Source organism: Schistocerca piceifrons, chromosome 4 (genome assembly GCF_021461385.2).
Source record: "Schistocerca piceifrons isolate TAMUIC-IGC-003096 chromosome 4, iqSchPice1.1, whole genome shotgun sequence".
In the NCBI taxonomy this organism is placed as follows: Eukaryota; Metazoa; Arthropoda; class Insecta; order Orthoptera; family Acrididae; genus Schistocerca; species Schistocerca piceifrons.
Window position 1 is genome coordinate 349,914,996 of NC_060141.1, and position 15,716 is coordinate 349,930,711.

General features: G+C 43.5%; 1 protein-coding gene across 1 annotated transcript in view; it reads left to right on the plus strand.

Annotated features, from left to right (window-relative positions):
* LOC124795828 (G-protein coupled receptor 52-like) overlaps positions 1-15,716 on the plus strand; it is a 357,443-nt gene that overhangs the window by 51,894 nt on the left and 289,833 nt on the right. The window lies entirely within an intron of this gene.

A 15,716-nucleotide genomic window follows, 5' to 3' on the forward strand; every position in this document is an offset into this window, starting at 1 on the left:
CAAACAAAAGACTGGAATTTCATAGATACTGGATGAAATATTCAAGAGAATGAGCTTCAAAAATTAAGCAAGTCAATAACACATTGGTCCGCCTGTCGCCCTTATGTAAGCAGTTATTCGGGTTGGCATTTATAGAGTTGTTGGATATACTCCTGAGGAGTGACGTGCCAAATTCTGTCCAATTGGCGCGTTAGATCGACGAAATACCGACATGCGTGGAGGGCCCTGCAGATAATGCTCCATTTTACATTGGGGAGAGATCTTGCGACATTATTGGGCATCGTAGGGTTTTGCAAACAGGGAGACAAGAGGACATTTATCCTGTTGAAATGTAGCCACGGGATGGCGTGCCGTAAAGGGCAACAAAATGGGGCGTAGAATATCGTCGACGTACCGCTATGCTGTGACGGTACCGCGGATGACAACCAAAGGGGTCCGGATATTCAAAGAAATGCCACCCCAGACCATCATTCCTGGCTGTCGGCCCGTAGGGCGTGTGACAGTCAGGATGGTACCCCACCTCTGTCTGGGGCACCTCTGAACACGACTTCCTGGTTATCAGGGTGTCAGGGCGCAGTTCTGAGCGTGACTCACTACTCAAGATAATTCTACTCCAGTCAATGAAAGGCCGAAGACGTTTCTGGAGGCGTCCCGAACAGCAATGGGATACCAGCATAGCTGCCGCCCACCACACGGCACGACAACCAGAAGTGCCATTTCTTATCATAGCACTATCCCTTTGATTGTCATCCGCTGCACCCTTACAGCACTGTGGTACGTCGACCATATTCCACGTCCCAGTTTGTTGCCCTTCGTGTACGCCTTCCTGGGCTTACATTTCAGCAAGATAATGTCCGCCCGCACACGGTGAGCGTTTCTTTTGATTGTCTTCGTCCTCGCTAAACCTTCCCTTGGCCAGCAAGGTGGCTGGCTCTCTCTCCAACTGAGAACTTTCGGAGCATTATGGGCAGCCCTCTCCAACTAGCTCGGAATTCCGATGATCTGACATGGCATTTGGGCAGAATTTGGCATGATATCCCTCAGGAGGACATGCAACAACTCCATCAATACCAAGCTGAATAACTGCTTGCGTAAGGGCTACAGTGTGTTATTGTCTTTGTGAAACTCTTTCTCTTGAATATACTATGCAGTGTCTCTGAAATTGTAATCAGCTGCCTGGTTGTATCTGCTCATTTCATTTACCGATTTCTGTCCCATTCAGCTATTACCTTCGCGGTGGGTTCGCCTTTTTTTTCTTAGAGTGTTATACCAACATGTTATCACAATACATCTCAATGTTTTTTTGTTGTTTTTTTTTTTTCAAAGAAAATTCTGCACTGCCTGTATGAATGATTTTTATTAAATCTGCGACCGGTTTCGCACCACTTATCAGTGCGTCCTCAGGCAAAAAAAATTGTTCAAATGGCACTGAGCACCATGGGACTTAACACCTGAGGTCATCAGTCCCCTAGAACTTAGAACTACTTAAACCTAACTAACCTAAGGACGACACACACATCCATGCCTGAGGCAGGATTCGAACCTGCGACCGTAGGAGTCGCGCGGTTCCAGAATGTAGCGCCCAGAACCGCTCGGCCACTCCGGCCGGCCATCTTCAGGCAATCTGTACAAGAAATAATACAATAGGAGCTCATATAAACTATTCGATCCCCCAATTCTGAGGCGTAAATTAAACTTTTAAACAGCCAGTTTTTTCAATGAAACAAGGAAGTACTCACTTACGCTGTTTACAACATACTAACGTTGAACATTGCCCTGTAGCCACTCCCCACAATTCACGTCCAATATACCGTCATCTAGTGAAAGTAGTACTTAAAATTTAAAAATCTACCCCTATAGCTTACTTGTTAGTAGGATCTGTCCAATATATTGTTATGTGTACTCCTGGCCTTACGCATTCAGAACCACCACATTTATTATTCTTATGGTTTTAACTAACTGCACATTTTTATATGTCTATTTTAAAAAAATAGACATAAGCAATTGTTTATCAAATGTTCAGCACCCCACACTCTTCACACCTTGTACACGGCATCCGGCCTCTGGCGATTCTCGCGCCACTGCGCGAGCGCTTTCCACGTTTCGGCCAGTCAGTCAGGCCGTGTCCGCTGCCGCGCGGCTCCTCTCAGCATGCACGGTATGTTCTGATATGTTTACATGCTTATAATTCCGCTGTTTGTTCATGCTAATGCACCGTCATCGTCGTTCGTGTTTAGGGGAGTTTTATTAGCATCGTATTTTATTTTTTAGGTCTTTGCTGCTCCTATCATTTTAAAAGAAATTTTTTTAAAAGATTTTTAAATTTTAACTACCGCTTTCACCAGATGACGGTATGTTGGACGTGAATGGTGGGGAGTGACTACAGGGCAATGTTCAACGATACTATGTTATAAATAGCGTCTGTGAGTACTTTCTTGTTTCATTCAAAGAAAATGGCTCTGAGCACTATGGGACTAAACATCTGAGGTCATCAGTCCCCTAGAACTTAGAACTACTTAAACGTAACTAATGTTAGGACATCACACACACATCCATGCCCGAGGCAGGATTCGAACCTGCGACCGTAGCGGTCGCGCGGTTCCAGACTGAAGCGCCTAGAAGCGCTCGGCCACACCGGCCGGCTCATTCAAAGAACTGGCTATTTAAAAGTTTAATTTACACCTCAGAATAGGGGGATCGAATAGTTTATATGAGCTCATTATATTACTTTATGTACAGATTGCCTGAGGATGCACCGATAAGTGGAGCGAAACCAGTCGCAGATTTAATAAAAATCATTCATACAGCCAGTGCAGAATTTTCTTTGAAAAAATGTCGAAGCTTGGCTGTGGTTGCCAGCCCTACAAAACAACATCTCAATGTGACATCTGATACAGTGAGATACAGATCGTGCAGCACGTTCACATACGTCATGCCAGTCTGGATTGGCCCAGTCTCTCACGGATGTAGCAGTGCTCACAAACTTCAACATACGCAGACGTGGATGACAAACTATAGCCTGCAGCGTGCTCGACCCAGACACATTCCTCTGGCATTCTCACGGAGGAAGAGGGCGCTGAGCCTGGCAGTGACCAGAGAGCAGCCGAGGTAATTGGTGCCAGACGTGGGCCGCTGACGCTAAATGTTGCGCGCTACGCGCCGGGTCGCCATTACGCTGCGGCCCGAGCCACGGCGGGCCGGCCGCTGTGATTCGCGCCAGAAATTGCATCGGGCGGCCTAATTAGCACAATTCAAGGCGCCATTCCCCGCCCCCCGCCGGTGGACTTAATTACGAGAGCCGCCCGCCGCTTCGCCGCTTGTTAGCTAATTGAGCGATTGGTGACGCCTAATCAACGGCGCGGCGATGACAGGCGGCGGCCAGGCGCCGGCGCTGTCCGCCAGGTAATTGCCTACAACTCTGCTCTGCCTGTGGGGGCGGCGTGACCGACAGGTGGCACTCGCCGGGGTCCGCAGCCTCCCACCACCCATCACAGTTCGGCAGCACGCCATCATCAGGACGTTGTCTTCCTCCTCACAACGCTGCAGTCTGAAATATAGATGGAAAACTACCGTAGGCTATGATAGACTACCATACGTAAGCGGAGACTAAGGTACGAGGGTCACTACAAAAGAAATACACACTATTTTTGTAAAAATACAGCTTTCATTCTGCATGTGTGAAAGTTTTACAGTGTGTAGACACGAGGTGTGGCTAGAAAAAAACCGGACTAGTACTGGTGAAACAATAAAACGAATGCAATAAGGCTGAAAGTGGCGTGGCCTGTCACGTGACTCTCGCTCCGCCTACTGCTCGAGTTTCATCTGCCTCCTGCACTCAATCTGCCCGTGGCGTCTGTTTTAAGTAGTTGACGTTTTGTCTGTGCGTCGGAAAATGTTGAGTGTACAGAAAGAACAGCGTGTTAACATCAAATTTTGTTTCAAACTAGGAAAATCTGCAAGTGAAACGTTTGTAACGTTACAACAAGTGTACGGCGATGATTGTTTATCGCGAACACAAGTGTTTGAGTGGTTTAAACGATTTAAAGATGGCCGCGAAGACACCAGTGATGACACTCGCACTGGCAGACCGTTGTCAGCAAAAACTGATGCAAACATTGAAAAAATCGGTAAACTTGTTCGACAAGATCGCCGTTTAACAATCAGAGCAGTGTCTGAGTTAACAGGAGTTGACAAGGAAAGTGTTAGGCAGATTCTTCATGAAAGTTTCAACATGAACAAAGTGTGTTCAAAAATGGTTCCAAAGTGTCTCACAATTGAACAGAAGGAACACCGAAGAATTATTTGTTCTGACATCCTGGAAAACATTGAAAGTGATCCCACCTTCGTACAAAATGTTATTACTTGCGATGAATCGTGGTTTTTTACTTACGATCCCGAAACTAAACGCCAATCGATGCATTGGAAAACTCCTGGTTCTCCACGACAAAAAAAAGCACGAATGTCAAAATCGAAATTCAAGGCAATGATGATTTTTTTTTTTTTTTGACATCAAAGGGGTTGTGCACATTGTTTGGGTACCAGAGGGACAAACAGTGAATCAGCATTACTACATTAGCGTCCTGGCTACCCTACGTGAGCGAGTACGGAGAAAACGGAACGATTTGTGGAGAAAAAAGTCATGGATCCTTCACCAAGACAATGCCCCAGCTCACAGTGCGTTGTCAGTGAAGACGTTTTTGGCAAAACACAACATTCCCATCTTAGATCATCCACCCTACTCACCTGATTTGGCCCCCTGTGACTTTTTTCTTTTCCCTAAAGTCAAGTCAGCTTTGAAAGGAACTAGATTTGAGACTGTTGAAGCAGTAAAAGAAAAAGCGACGGAAGTAATGTATGGACTTACCGAAAATGATCTGCAGCATTGCTATGAACAGTGGAAAATTCGTACGGAGCGGTGTAGAGACCGAGGAGGAGAGTACATTGAAGGAGATAACATAAAATTGCAAATAATTGTAAATAAATGTTTTTTCCAGCATCAGTCCGGTTTTTTTCTAGCCGCACCTCGTACATCCTTCCCGCTTGTTTTCAAACTTAGTTCAACCTGTTCCCGTGAGTAGCGCCGTCACAGCATGTCTTCAAGATAACTGCTACACTTGACGTTCGTCAGAAACGACGTGCTGTCGTAGAATTACTGTGCTGTGAAAACGAGACAGTGGAAAACATCAACAAGAGGTTGAAAAAGGTGTATGAAGATGCTGCTGTCGATCGCAGTACAATTAGTCGGTGGGTAAGCGGGTTACGTGATGAAAGCGGGCACGGCAATATTGAGGATTGTATTCTCAGCGGCAGGCCTCGTACTGCACACACTTCAGACAATGCTGCAGAGAGTTAACGAATTGGTGACTGCTGACAGACGCATCACAGTGAACGAATTGTCACGCCACGTTGGGATAGGGGAGGGAAGTGTTTGCAGAATACTGAAAGTGTTGGCGTTAAAAAGGGTTTGTGCCAGGTGGGTTCCCAGGATGTTGACAGTGGCTCACAAAGAAACAAGAAAAACGGTATGCAGCGAACTTTTGGAACAGTACGAGAATGGTGGAGACGAATTTCTTGGAAGAATTGTGACAGGTTATGAAACATGGCTCCATTTTTCACCAGAGATGAAGATTCAATCAGTGGAGCGGCATCATGCAAATTCACCCAAGAAAAAAAATTCAAAACCACACCTTCTGCTGGAAAAGTTATGCCTACGGTGTTTTCGATTCCGAAGAACTCTTGCTTGTGGACATCATGCCCAGTGGAACCACCAAAATTCTGATGCATATGTGACGACACTGAAGAAACTTCAAGCTCGACTGAGTCGTGTTCGACCACATCGGCAAAAGCAGGATGTTTTGCTGCTGCACGACAATGCAGGCCACATGTCAGTGAAAAAAACATGGAAGCGATCACAAAACTCGGATGGGCAACACTGAAACACCCGCCTTACAGTCCTGACCGGGCTCCATGTGACTATCATCTCTTTGGGAAACTGAAAGACTTTCTTCGTGGAACAAGGTTTGAAGATGATGACTCCCTTGTGCACGCTGCCAAACAGTGGCTCCAACAGGTTGGTCCAAAATTTTACCGTGCGGTTATACAGGCGCTGGTTCCAAGATGGCGTAAGGCAGTTGCGAGGGATGGAAATTATGTGGAGAAATGAAAATATTGTTCCTAAAGGATGTATCTACAGACTGTAAAACTTTCAAACATGTACAATAAAAGATGTGTTTTTTTAAAAAAATAGTTTGCATTTCTTTTGGAGGGACCCTCGTAGGTTTCCCAGCAGCTTCGATCAGTTGAGGTTGTACCCTCGTTATCTGTACTTTGTATCTGTTGCATGTCTGTCGGACGTTTCCTAAAAACGATCGCTTTCTTTGCGTATGCGACCAAGACTTACTACACACCTCTAAAAACAGGAAGCAGTGAACCTTCTAGGAACTGAAGGTGGATATACACTGATGGGAAAAAAGTCAACATCAAAAACTAATTAATGGACTGTTGTGAAATTTCGAGAATATGTATGTCTAGGTAACTCATTTAACTGATTAACATTGCAGGATCACACGTTAATGTAAGTGCGCGATAAGCCATTACAAATGTGAAATGCTGATACGTTAATAACCGATGTCACCGTCAGAATATTGAATACAAATATGCAAACGTTCATGCATTGTGTTGTGTAGAAGCCGGATGTCAGTTTGTGGGATGGAGTTCCATGCCTGCTGCACTTGGTCGGTCAGTAAAGGGACGGTTAATGCTGTTTGTGGATGTTGGAGTTATCGTCCGATGATGTTCCTTATGTGCTCGACTGTAGATCTGGTGATCGAGCAGGCCAAGGCAACATGTCAACATCCTCTTTTAGAATACTGCTGCGCGATGTGGGATCCTTACCAGATAGGACTGACGGAGTACGTCGAAAAAGTTCAAGGAAAGGCAGCACGTTTTGTATTATCTCGAAATATTGGAGAGAGTGTCAGAGAAATGATACAGGATTTGGGCTGGACATCATTAAAAGAAAGGCGTTTTTCGTTTCGATGGAATCTTCTCACGAAATCCCAATCACCAACTTTCTCCTCCGAATGCGAAAATATTTTGTTGACACCGACCTACATAGGGAGGAACGATCACCAAGATAAAATAAGGGAAATCAGATCTCGTACGGAAAGATATAGGTGTTCATTCTTTCCGCGCGCTATACGAGATTGGAATAATAGAGAATTGTGAAGGTGGTTCAAAAATGTTCAAAAGTGTGTGAAATCTTATGGGACTTAACTGCTAAGGTCATCAGTCCCTAAACTTACACAATACGTAACCTAAATTATCCTAAGGACAAACACACACACCCATGCCCGAGGGGGGACTCGAACCTCCGTCGAGACCAGCCGCACAGTCCATGACTGCGGCGCCTCAGACTGCTCGGCTAATCCCGCGGGGCGAAGGTGGTTCGATGAACCCTCTGCCAGGCACTTGAATGTGATTTGCAGAGTATCCATGTAGACGTAGATTCGGTAGAGCGTATTGGGCTAGAATAGCGGCATATGTGCTATCATTATCCCGTTGGAAAACACCCCCTGGAATGCGGTTCATGAATTGCATCTGAACTGGTCGAATCACTAGATCGACATATAAACTTGTGGAGTGAGGATGCTTGGGATAACCACGAGAGCTCTCCGGCTGTCATACGAAATCGCACCCCAGATCATAGCTTCAGGTGCAGATCCAGTGTGTCTAGCACGCAGACAGGTTGGTTGCAGCCTCTCAACTGGTCTTCTTCTAACCGACACACGGCCGTCACAGGCACCGAGGCAGACCGAGTTTTCATCAGAAAACAGAGCAGACCTCCACCCAGCCCTCCAGTCAACTCATGCTTGACACTACTGAAGTCCTAAATGGCGGTGGTTTAAGGCCAGTGGAACGCATGCCACAGGGCTTCTGGCTCGGAGTTGTTCTTGAAGAAAGCAATTTGTAACACAACTTTGGGTGACTGAGGTTCCAACTACTGCTCAAATTCCTGCTTCAGATGCAGTAAATTCTTGCCAAATCTTTCTGCAATATGGCAGAAGAAACATCGAGCTTCTTGTAGCTCTATTACATGGCCTCGTTCAAACTCAGTGAGATGTTGATAATGGCGTCTTTGTCGCCTTAAAGGCATTCAACTCATCACGTCCAATCTCAAAGCTAACAAACCCTCAAGGCAGTTACAGTGTGTATTTAAAGCAAACTTGATTTGCATTCTCATAGTAGCACCACTTTTATGCTACTGGAGCGAAACTGGGACAGGCATCATCTTTCAGATATAGAAACACGCCTAGTAGCTGTGGCATAATTCCTTCTTGGTGCCGCGAATTTTTTTCCGTTGTCGATAAAGCATTTCATATTTGTAGTGGCTTATCCCGAACTTACATTAACGTGTGATCTTGCAATGTTAATCACTTAAGTAAGTTACCTAGACATACATATCCTCGAAATTTCATTACAGTGCATTAATTATTTTTTGATGTCGACATTTTTCCCATCTGTGTATATCCACTCTCAGTTCCTGTTCCTGCTTCCTGTTTTAGGGGTGTTTAGCAAGTCCTGATCGCATACGCAAAGAAACGATCATTTTTGGGAAACGCCAGACAGATATGCAACAGACACAAAGTACAGATAACGAGGGTACAACCTTAACTGATCGAAGCTGCTGGGAAATCTACGAGGGTCCCTCCAAAAAAAACCTAATGAACACTTTTATTCCTCATACTTACCCTACTGTCTGTTACTTAAGGAAAACAGTATTTATAGCAAAAATGAAATTTTCAATGTTTAATTTTGGGTTTTATTCGAAAATTGTTGATTTGTTATGTGAAAAAATGAGATGTTGTGGTAAAAATAAAGAAAACAGTACAGATTTATCATATAACGCTACAAAACACAATTTCCTCAAGAAAAAGGTAAAATAAAAAGAACACAAAACAAAAATGTGTCATACATCGCTTCAGTACTTCATCGAACTTATATAAAACATGCTTCTATTATTCATATGTAATTACGTGCAAAACAAACAATAAAAAGAAACAAAAAAACAAAGAGAAGTCGTCGGCTACCAGTTCCTCTCTTTCACATTCATTTATGTTTCTTTCCTTACCAATTCTACCGCATCGTAGTTTTGGTAGATCGCAACTCAAGTCAATAGAAGAGGGAGTAGCGCTTGTGCCGAGGGAGTGATATTTTCCAGAAGAATATTGCAATGGCCGTGTGGCCATGGAAGCATGTGACTATCCTATTTCCAGGCGAGAATCAAGCAGGCATTTGGAATGTTGACGGGAACGTAGGTGAACAGGAAGGGCATAACTACAATTATAACAATGGAAAGAGCCCAAATTCGACTCCATAATTGAGATCAGGGAGTGGACAGCAACATGGAAACGCCAAAAGCACAACACACTATCATGCCCAATACGAGGGAGGAAATCCATTGGTATTCAAAACAGCTTCCATTGGACTTGGAATAGATAAATACAAATCCTGTATGGTTTTGAAGGGATTATTATGGCACTCTTCCTGCAAAATAGTGGGAAGTTCACCTAACGATGGCGGAGACGGATAGCGATCATGCACACTTCTCTCAAGGTAGACCACAACTGCTCAGCAATATTGATATTCGGTGACTGTGGTTGTCAGGGGAGATGTGACAGTTCAACTATGTGCTCAAAAAATCACTCGTGGACTATGCGAGGTTTGTGAACAGGAGCTCCTGTCGTCTTGAAATTCAGTATCACCAATGGGGAACAAATACTGTATCATGGGATGGATTAGATCAGCCAAAATGGTCACATAATCATTATCAGTAATGCGACCTTACAGAGTAAACATGGTGGGCAAGGAATATCACGATGTGGCTCTGTGAATCATCATCGAGCATCCATTGAGTGTGAAACATCCCCTTAGAAAAATTTATGAATTACTGTGCTGGTAAACCTCTTACGTTATTTGTTTTCCAAACAGCTGAGCAAAACTGAACGTACTCAAACATTTCTCTCTTTGTTACTCTGATCAACACTAAACTGACACGCAATATTTTTTAGCGCAACGCAGTCTGACTCAATAATCCCTACAAAAGAATGGCCGTGACTAAGAATAACCTATACCTTTCATGGATCACTTACCTCACAAAAATATTCGTTACTCGAGCTACTGCAATACAGCGAGCGCCAATACTGCCAGCTAAATAAAATATTCTAACTGCTGAAGGCACTAACTACTGAGGCATAGTTAGCAAATGAAAGATTTTGGTAGAGAACAAACAATGTATTTACCTTAATAGTGTTCAAAAGTCATATGTCACTTCAGGACATCCAGTCTTACAAATTTCCTTTTTCTGACGGACACACGTCCATATCGTCCGTTCTCAAAATTCTGCCATCTCTCTCCCCACATCCACCACTGCGGTTCACCTCCAACTGCGCAACGCTACGCGCTGTTCACATCCAACTGCCCAACACTACAATAGCAAATATTCCAACAATGAAAGCCAACCACAGATTGCACACAGCACAGACAGTGATTTTCATACAGAGCGCTACGTGGCGTTGTTGCTGTTGTCTTCAGTCCTGAGACTGGTTTGATGCAGCTCTCCATGCTACTCTATCCTGTGCAAGCGTCTTCATCTCCCAGTACTTACTGCAACCTACATCCTTCTGAATCTGCTTAGTGTATTCATCTCTTGGTCTCCCTCTACGATTTTTACCCTCCATGCTTCCCTCCAATGCTAAATTTGTGATCCCTTGATGCCTCAGAATATGCCCTACCAGCCGATCCCTTCTTCTTGTCAAGTTGTGCCACAAACTCCTCTTCTCCCCAATTCTATTCAATACCTCCTCATTAGTTATGTGATCTACCCATCTAATCTTCAGCATTCTTCTGTAGCATCACATTTCGAAAGCTTCTATTCACTTCTTGTCCAAACTATTTATCGTCCATGTTTCACTTCTATACATGGTTACACTCGATACAAATACTTTCAGAAACGACTTCCTGACACTTAAATCTATACTCGATGTTAACAAATTTCTCTTCTTCAGAAACGCTTTCCTTGCCATTGCCAGTCTACATTTTGTATCCTCTCTACTTCGACCATCATCAGTTATTTTTCTCCCCAAATAGCAAAACTAATTTACTACTTTAAGTGCCTCATTTCCTAATCTAATTCCCTCAGCATCACCCGACTTAAGTCGACTACATTCCATTATCCTCGTTTTGCTTTTGTTGATGTTCACCTTATATCCTCCTTTCAAGACACTGTCCATCCCGTTCAGATGCTCTTCCAAGTCCTTTGCTGTCTCTGACAGAATTACAATGTCATCGGCGAACCTCAAAGTTTTTATTTCTTCTCCATGGATTTTAATACCTACTCCGAATTTTTCTTTTGTTTCCTTCACTGCTTGCTCAATATACATAAAAACCTAAACAGCCTACTTACAAGTGTCACTCTTGGCAGCAAGCAGTCTGCGTCGTAGGCTTTGTACGGCGTACGTCAGACAAACTCGTTCAGGGGTTGGAAACAGTCTTAAGTAGGAGTCATCCGACCAAACGACTTTTTTCATTTCTCCGTGTCCCACGTTTCATGGCTTGGGCACTTCATTCCCCTGTTACGGGTATTTGCAACACTGACGACAGGTTTTGGAATTCCAACTCGCCTTCCAATTCCCGGATTACGGAACTCTCTTCACATTGTTTTGGTACTGATATGGTTCCAGAGTGCGACATTCAGCTCTGCAGTGAATTTTGGAGCTGTCGTCCCCTTATTTTTGGTCACTGTCCTCTTCAATGACCGTCTGTCACGATCGCTCAACACACACTTTCGTCGGCATTGTGACTTAGCGGATTACGTTTTCCCGCTTTCCCTGTATGCCATATACACATTATCGCCCTTGGTTGTGGAAGCGCCCATTATACATCAACAAGTTGCCCACGTTCGAATTCACTTAGCTCCGACATAATGCACCCATAACGACGTAGAACACTGTTCTGACCACGACTGACATTTGCAACGTATTGAGGGCATTGGACAGGCGCCTTTCACGCCATATGCAAAAGCGCAACCTGCAAGTTTGGCTGGCACCTGCATTCACTTTCAAGCATGCGTTTCTCGCAGTGTTTACATACTTTTCTTCAAATGTTCAAAATGTGTGTGAAATCTTATGGGACTTAACTGATAAGGACATCAGTTCCTAGGCTTACACACTACTTAACCTAAATTATCCTAAGGACTAACACACACACACCCATGCCCGAGGGAGGACTCGAAACACCGCCGGGACCAACCGCACAGTCCATGACTGCAGCGCCCAAGACCGCTCGGCTAATCCCGCACAGCGCTTTTCTTCAACCTCTGCACAGTTTGCATTTCCGATTTACAGAGTAAATTGGGAGGAAACTGTGTTTAAAATCAAAAAGTATTTAATATCACGCTGACAGGTTGTGGAGCAACAATTACAATAAAAGATACAAAACTGAAATCAATGAAGCCACTATAAGGTTGAGACAAGCAAGAGAGAGAAATGCCAGTAATGAGGAGCAACAGTGGAATATGACGGCACAGTACCAAGCCTGTAGGCTGTAGCATCTCGTCCTGTGGTGCGGACGGCGACGTGGGAGTCAGTTCCGTGGTCTAAGTGATGGAGCCAGACGCTTCGTGTTGTCTGCTCAAGGACATCGACAAAAGTGAGGATGAGGGACGCTGCTGGGTCCTACTTAAGAACTCGGTCCCAGCAACCGAACAGTAGACTGTCAGGGTGGGCTCTGTTCTTGTTCCTAACAGCCAATTTCATCTCAGGAATGTATCCCTACGACCCTGGCGTTCTTCCTAGAAACGAAGGATCGTCTATGACGGTCGACATCTTGTCTGCACTATAGTTTGAAAGGCGTTGCCTTAAAACTAAACTGTCCCAAATTGACTCCTATTTAGAAGTAATAATATTAAGTACTATCCGTCTCTCTATCGTTTGGAGGACACACACATAATCGGGAAGTATGATTTTGTCACCCTTCAACTTCTATCTTAATTGGCTAATAAAACAGTCTCAGAAACTGCGTTAAGGAAGTAACTGTCCGATTACAGCGATCGTACATGCGCTTTGTTTCATTTTCTCCTTTACAATAATAATGCTCGGTAGAAACCGTAAACATGTTTAATGAAATTAGCGCTGCACATTAGGGATAGTCATTTTATTAAATGTTTTGGAAATCTGTTTCATGTTAAGTAACAAATCTCCACGCAGTATTTCCACCCACAAGGAGATGGAGTACGTGGTCAGAGGAGTTGTGAGCGGCGAAGTAGTGCAATGATGACTCTGGCAGTGCAGAACTAGCAGCAGCTATCGACGAGCTAGACATGATCTGCATTACAAACTGGCTCGCACAGTTCATGGATCATGATGCACAGTACAAGCTACAGATTGCGCGTCTAATGGCTTCCAGCAGCAACAACAATTTGATATTCAGTAATTCATATAATTTTTGACTGAATTTAAAATGGCGTCATAATATAGTCACTAAAAGGTATAGTCTTATATTAACGGTTTAACACAATAAAACAAGTATTAAGGCAAAGAAGCTGGGCTTGAGGCAGCTTAAATCAGGACGCATAAATTACTCAGCCTATATTCAGCCAGTGTTTCAGAATGAGAGCACTTTACACATAATATCAAACGTTTTATAAACCTTTTCAATCTGACACGCCCCAAAAAATGACGAAAGAAAAATAGTAAATCGGTTGCTGTATTTTCGTTGGTCCTGCAGTGAAATTTTAGCATCAGGCATGGCGTTTTCTTTAATATCAACTCTATTCACAGCACATTTTCAAAAAGTATCAAGGTGTAACACTGAATATCCTTCCAAAGTATAACGTTGTGCGACACATAATTCAGGAGACACTGTGTCGTAAACACTGAGATGCTTGACAAACTAGCTTTTGCTTAAAAAGGAGCGCAAATTACCCAGACTGTATTCATCCAAAGTTTGATACTGAGAGCACATAGTTATTTCCAGTTAACTTTAAACGTAATTTCGGACCTTTTGTAAACTCTTTCTACCTTACATGCTTAACCTCAAATATTTACCATATTCATTAGTAAAGTATTCAAACGTCTGAAGCTGTTTGATACATGTCAGTTAGATTCTTTAAAGGATCTGGGGTGGGGTTACTAGTTCTCTAATAATTTGTAACTCGATGTTTGTTTCACTTCCGTAAAGGATAATTGAGTATGCCGAGGCGCAGTGTGCGCAAATCTCTTTTTTCTTTTTCTTTTTTTTTGTCAAATTATAGTCAAGGTCAAGATGCGTTTATTCAGCAATTCACTGTTTTTATTTTGCATCATGATGAGAGTATTTATTACGTTACAGTGCAACTTAAAGCTTCATGTGACTTAAACCTTAATGTGTGTTGTAGGGAGAGATAATTATTTAACTTGTTATTGACGTTAAACGGCGGAAATTTAGCTGTTGCAGGAATTACGAGTGTTCAGGCAGTCAGAGGCGTGTTTAGGGCCCCAAGAAGACTTTAAGTACTTAAACGTTCGAGTAGGTAATCGCAGATATTTGTGTTACGCCCTGTTTTATGAATGTTTTAAACGAACCACATTAGCGTAATTGGTATTTAACTGAAAGTAACTACTCTGGAGCTGGAGGGTGGACACACATGAATACAACCAATCCTTCGGGCCATTAAATACGAGAATCACTGCAAGTATACGACTAAATTTTGTACCGTCTGTAATCGATACTGTCGAGGCACAGGACCATTACGAAATTACTCGTTGCTTTCGCTGCCGAAAGCCATTAATGATAAATCCTTCTTTTTGGCTTGTTGTGGATATTTTGATTGTCGACATAAATCACAATTTTATTTATTTTCTGGCTCAAACTAGGAAAAGACCACATACTTCTTTTTCGCTACATGACAGTTACTTTAAATTCATTTTAATTTAGTCTACGTAAAACACAACTAATCTCTCCATTCAACTCAGAGCACAATTTGATTTTGCAACAGAACTGAGCACTTTTCAAGAAACGTAGAGAGGTCAAACTACACCGCTAGACAAATAAAGTACCCAGAAGTGGAGGAGGAAACGAAGTGAAACTTTACCGGGCGAGAGGGTGAGTGATGTTACTTAAGTGACTAATATCGAGTCAGTTTTACAAAGTAATTGGCAGTGTGAGCCCACTTATCAGTACGGGACTACCTCTGTCCTGGATTCATGCACTGATACGGTTGGGAAGTGTGTCATAAAGTCTTTGTATCCTTTCTTGAGGCGAGCTGGCCAGAGCTGTTGTAACGGATCCTTCATATCCTGGGGCGGAGCTACACTGGTCCCACACACCTGTGGATTCTGCTGGACACTTGTTTAACTTAACATTCCGCAGATACTGCACAGAGACAGGTGCTAAGTGTGGATGAGCATTGTCCTCTTGAAAAATGGTACGACGATAATGTCTCATGAGAGATGACACTCGGGGATATAGGACGTCAGATTTTACTCAGTCACTACTAGCCTTACCGATGGCTCTTCACAGAATAACATTAGGAGTTATATCTTCCAAAGCATTGGAAGAATGAGATATTTCCGAGGTTGCTGCCTTACTAGCCGAAGATGGTCGTCCGGCAAAGGACAGAATAACAACTCACCACTGAACATAATGCTGCGCCAGCTATCAGGAGTCCGTGTTTCCCG